The 6,006-nt window shown below is 37.4% G+C and overlaps 1 long non-coding RNA gene across 1 annotated transcript in view; it reads right to left on the bottom strand.

Moving 5' to 3' along the window:
• The window catches only part of LOC107597292 (uncharacterized), a 7,004-nt gene extending 1,520 nt beyond the window's left edge, over positions 1 to 5,484 (bottom strand). The window contains exons 1-2 of the long non-coding RNA XR_001610450.1: positions 5,474 to 5,484; positions 3,931 to 3,936 (exon numbers count right to left, since the gene is read on the bottom strand). This is a non-coding gene — a long non-coding RNA (uncharacterized lncRNA). The remainder of the gene's footprint in view (positions 1 to 3,930; positions 3,937 to 5,473) is intronic.
• Between the last annotated feature and the right edge of the window lie 522 nt (positions 5,485 to 6,006).

Raw genomic sequence — 6,006 nt, 5'->3', positions numbered from 1 at the left:
TTTATGCATTTTTCTGTCACAAATGTCTAGATTTCTCTGTCAATATTACTCCTAAGGCGTTTGTATGGCACCCGGTGGCTGTTTGTGGTATAACGCCTAAACAAAATTGCATAGGAACCTTAATTTTTTTTATATCAACTTCAAATTTGGAACACAATGTATTTAGACATATGGCTTTAATTTTATAGCAATTTTGGATTAAAACATATTTTATAAAATATTTATTTTATATAAAATTAAATAAAAATAGTGCAGTACATTTTCTTTACAGTAAATTTTAACTTCTATAACTCTTTTATGCTTTCTTTTTTTTTCTTTTTTTTTTTACATGATTTCACTTCTGCAATAATCTGCAGATTGTCTTCTTTAAAAAGAGACCAACCTTAAGTCTGTATTTAAGTGTTTTATCCACGATCAGGTAAACCTTAAGTGTTTATGAATTATAACAATTAAAGTTTGAATAGTTTTTGCTCCTGGGCGAGTTCATTCACAGCTTTATCCTGATGTTTCATGAAGTCAAACGGGGGGGGGGGGGGGGGGGGGTTGACAGTTGACAGGTGACAGTTACTCACGTGACAAGCGCATATGCGAATGACGTCAGAACGCTATACGTCCACAGAACGTCCACGTCTGCATAGCGATGCAATGATTAATTTCGACACCCCTAATGTAGACCTCATCATACTCAATAATGTTAACCATTCTACCCTAACTTCCCCACGACTGCTGTCAGACACAGAGATCTCTCATGTTGTCAGGCACACTAATGCTCCGTCCTCTCTTAAGAGGCCTTTAAAAAAGCCAAGCGTGATGCTGACACACGGCACAGTGAAAAAAAAGCCTAAAAGGCCTGTTCCTGTCAGCTCTGTCCAAATCAGCTGTTGATTACAGAGAAAACTGGCAATTCACTGGTGGCTTCTGTCAAAACGCAGACACTTGGTGTCTGCAAGAGTCTTTTCTGTGGGAGGACACAGCACTTGGTGTCGTGATCTTTTGTTCAGTTCTCTGGCCGTGCAGTGCCTGTGACTTGAAGTTGTTTTGCATTTTAAAAATAGAAACATTTTAACGGCTTTATTTTCAGCCCAAGTGGCAGAATATCCCTTTGCATTCGCAGGTCATCCAGGCAGAATTCACCTTTCCTCACAGGATGGTCTTATCTCATCAGTAACCCTTTGTTATCTTACCTGGATCACACCTGTCCCTTTGTTCGGCAATGGAAAGCCGGGGGAGTAAATGACTTCTTACAGATTCTTCAGGTAAGCAGACCTTGCCGGAGCCAGTGTGGGCCTTCACACCCAAAATCACTCACACAAAGCCAAAATCCTCCACAGTACTGCTCTTCGGTTAGACTATCAGGGAGCACATGGTCATTGTCCCAGTAAAACGCCCCATCTCCATTTTCCATCTCAAATGCAAACTTTACCTATTGTAAAATTTCACTCATACTTAACCAGAGCTCTGTATAACACAATCTCCCTCTCTCATGAAAGGGTGTTATTAAGATAAAATAATACGTTACAAGATTATAAAGTGACACTGGCATTATTTAAATAGTGAGAGATAAGAGTACAATGGTGCCTCACACCGTGTCCTATCCAGGTGCAAAGTTTGCAGTGACACGTAATTTGTCTGTCCACACTGAAAGCAAAAATGCTACGTGGCACAATAATAGCCCATTAGAACATATTTGATATTTAGTCAACAGTTTGCATCTGGTTAAGGTCTGGTTAGGGCACAGTGTTAAACCTGATTTCTTGCGACATGTCTTTTTTCTATTCTCTCTGAAGGCAAAGTGTTTGCTCAACATGCCACAATTACTCCCAATGGTAACATGTTTAATGTGCAGCTATTTTAATTTTTGGACCAATCAAAATTTGCTGTGGGCGGGGCAAATCAGTGTTGTAGAATTGGCCCACTTTCAATTTATTACTTGAAGTTTAAAATGAATTGGTCACATGGCACAGGAAGTTAAATTTCTATCTATCTATCTATCTATCTATCTATCTATCTATCTATCTATCTATCTATCTATCTATCTATCTATCTATCTATCTATCCACCCGCCCGTCCGTCCGTCAGCAAGGCCTATAAACCTTCAAACTGCAAGACTTTCTAAACTTTTTGTTGATAAATTAGTTAAATGAATTTAATTCAGTGTTACTTAATTTTATTTATATGTCCATGCATTTTAAAACTGTTCTGCAACATGCTTGGTATTATGATTCAACACATGAATTGAAATGAAAAGTGATATCTTGGATCATTTTTAAATGAGTCATTTCCATTGACAACAGCCTGTATATGCCGCCAATATAACTTTTAGTCAAATTTTTGCCAAAATAAACAATTGCTCACAAACACCACAATTAAGAGCACTTGTGCTGCTGACTTGTATGGAAAACATACATCTCTCTTTGACCTTTACTGCTGTGCCTGAGGCCACACAGCAGCATCAGCCACCTGCAGTGTGTATGTGTGTGTGTGTGTGTGTGTGTGTGTGATACCTGTGACCCTAAACCCGACTCCCTATTTCTCAATCTCATCAGATCACATCAGCAGCTCTTTTTTTCAGCTTGATATCTATTTGCCCTTGCCCTCCACCATGCTCTCCATCATCACGTTGCCCTCACGCTCTCAGTCTCTCCTCCTCCCTCTCACTCTCTCTTTTTTCTCCCTCCCTCATTCTGTTTGTGTCCTCTGACCACCTGACACCTTTTCAGATCCTGTTGGCAGACAGCACACGTTTCACCTGGCAGCAGAATTCAGTGATCCAGCCCTATCGATGGTAGATAAATCAATGTTATCTCTTTTTGCCATGCCTGTTTGCATCGATTTCTCTCTGTTACCTTGCAGTTTGTGAAGACTCGAACCTCGCTCAATTAAACTGCCTTACTTCACCAAACGAACAAACTGAAACATAAGGCTGAGGACAAGATGAGGAGGGAAAGATCAAGGAAGAGGGTAAAAGAAGGTTGCTTCAGTTCAGATTTAATTCCTCAATGCAGCATAAACGTCAAGTGAGCAGTTTTTCCAAATCACAGATGGGACATTTTGCCATTGTGCATCTCAGAAGCTGGTGAGTCATATAAATGCCATTTACTGAGACAACCTTCCTGTATAGTAAAATCTCATCAATCAGAGAACAGAGAGTTGTAGGTTTATTTGACCCATACACATGCACTGATATTTTCCTTAACCACAAATAATAGATAATAAAAGAGACCAGGGCTAGTTGTCACACTTTTTAATCTGCACTGAATATACGTTTATTTCTGTACTCCCTAGTGAAACACTTAGCACTAACATGCTAAGTATACTACAAATGCATTTACATATTTATGTACTTAATAAAAATGCCCTGCAATTCTATTATTAGTATACTAAACTGGTATACTTAAAGTCTGCTAAAGTGGAACAACTAATGTACTTTTTGCACTTTTATTGTGTGGAAGTAGTGCTGAAGTCCAACTAAAGATATGCTGAATTATATTTGATTGTGCTAAAGTGGAACTATTGCAAGTATATGTCAGGTACACTTTAAATATCTTGCATTTAAAGATCAATATTATTCAAAGATCATACAGTCCTCATCAATAATGACGTTAAAACAAATTTTAGGCTTTAGTTTGGAAAGTAAAAAGACTGAACACGTATTGACAAGTAGTGAGGCATGTTGTCTTAGTGGAACCTGACAAAGGAAAAGTTCACCAAAAATGAAAATTTGCTAAAATGTACTCACCCTCAGGCCATCCAAGATGTAGATGAGCTTCTTTCTTCATCAGAACAGATTTGCAGAAATTCTGCATTACATCACTTGCTCACCAATATATCCTCTGCAGTGAGTGGGTGCCGTCAGAATGATAGTCCAAACAGCTGATAAAAACATCACAATAATCCACTAGTAATCCACACGACTCCCAGTCTATCGACTGACATCTTGTGAAGTGAAAAGCTGTGTTTGTAAGAAACAAATCTATTATTAAAGTGTTTTAATGTTAAAACGTTATCCATAATAATGCTTCCTCCAGTAAAAAAAAGTCTATCCCCTGTTGTCATTTCACATCAAAATCCACCTAGAACTGTTTTGGACTGTTCTCACTTGTTGATCTGTGCATATTTCTCTTCAGACCAGATGACGTTTTCACTGGAGAAATCAATATCATGGATAGAAGACTCATATTTTAAAGCAACGATTTGAAGTTAAAAACTTTTGCTTATTACAAAAACACAGCTTTGCACTTCACTAGACATCAATTGATGTATTGGAGTCATGTTGTAGATTGTTGTGATGGTTTCATCTCACTCTGACGGCACCCATTCACTGCAGGGGATCCATTGGCGAGCAAGTGATGTAATGCTACATTTCTCCAAATCTGTTCTGATGAAGAAACAAAGTCATCTACATTTTGGGTGGCCTGAAAGTATTTTTTCATTTATTGGGTGAACTATTTCTTTAAACAGGCTTTTTAAGCAAAACTGAAACAGCAAAATAATCACTAAACTTGAAACAACAAAGATGGAAAATGGTACAGTACAAAAATAGCAAAGCATTTTTGGCAAACAATAATCAGTAATCAATACATTGTGTTAAATTACTATATGAAACAACTTTCCCCATTTATGAACTTCTGACAACTAGCCCAAATATGCTCCATTACTGCAAATCATATGATTTGTCTAACAATGAACTTTGGGTGTATTCAGTGTATTCAAGCATTTTAACTGACACAACAATCCGTTTTTGTAAAGGCTAGAAAATAAACCGTTTTTAAGCATTTTGGTTGTTTTCAAGAGTGAAGTTTCACTGAAGAAAACAAACCCCTTTTCTTTTTATGTTCTCATTAAAACTCAGCCTTTTAGCAACCCCCATATCAATATTACTATTCACTGATTCAAAACTAAAAGATTTTCACACTGACCTGACACGGATGTCTGATTTGAGATGTGAAAGGCATGGAAAGGCATTAGTCAGAGCTGCAGCCTGCTGTCAGAATTCTTCCTTAGGCCGTCAGCTTCTCCCCATAAGATCACCCTATAGGATCTAGCCTTCTCTGATGTTTTCAATGTCAAACAGTCAGAATTACTGAAGCTTAAGAAGAGGTTAAATTGCTTTGAAAGAGATAGACGGCCTACTCTTTTATGGAATAGAATAGAATGGCTTCTTTGAGTTTTAGTGTGTATGATTAAAACTAAACAGTGTCTAATGTTGTCTTTCAATCCCACTCTTTCCTACCATGCAATCTCATCTCTTTGAGGACAATCCATCGGTAATCAATTGAGCTCCATCTATGACATGCTTGTGGGAGAGCATTTCATCTGTTGATTTCATAAGCAGATGACTCGACTAACATTCCGCACGTGTTTGCTCAAGTTTGACTAGAGTGGACGCAATTTGCAATAAAGATTGAACGCGAGCAGTCTGGCTGCATGAGCGCACATAGAAGCGATGAATTATGTATGCGCGAGACAAAACAAATGTGTCAAATGTCATATTACACTGGATAATTTCCCACTGGCAGAAAAGCAGCATTTTAAACTGAGAAAAGGCTGCAAGCGTGTAAGTCACAGAGTTACAGAAAACTGCATAAATCATATTCAACTCAGCTAATGACCAAACTTGCAACCAATCACCATATTATTATGTGATTTGATTACTTTTTCAGTAGCTTCACAATATTAAAAGGAGGGTCGACGACATAGCAAATAAAATAATACAACCTTAATAGGTTGAAGGTTTACGAGTTTAAGGATATTTACAAGGATGTTGATCTTCTGTATGTACAGTGTTGGCAAGTTGCTAAATTATGTAATTTAATTACAAAATAAATGTAATTGTAATCAGTTACAGTTATTGAGAAAAAATGTGTAGGCCTAGTTAAATTACAGTTACTTATGAAAATGTTAACGATTACAAAGGGGGTTACATCTGATTTTTTACACACACCCACATACAGATTTAATTGATTTCTTTCATAAATTGCAGAGACTTTCTAGAGACTCTCTATA

Source organism: Sinocyclocheilus grahami, unplaced genomic scaffold, assembly GCF_001515645.1.
Source record: "Sinocyclocheilus grahami isolate Dianchi unplaced genomic scaffold, SAMN03320097.WGS_v1.1 scaffold230.1, whole genome shotgun sequence".
Taxonomy (NCBI): domain Eukaryota; kingdom Metazoa; phylum Chordata; class Actinopteri; order Cypriniformes; family Cyprinidae; genus Sinocyclocheilus; species Sinocyclocheilus grahami.
Note: the sequence above shows the minus strand (reverse complement) of the source record. Positions and strands in the feature narration are given on the sequence as shown.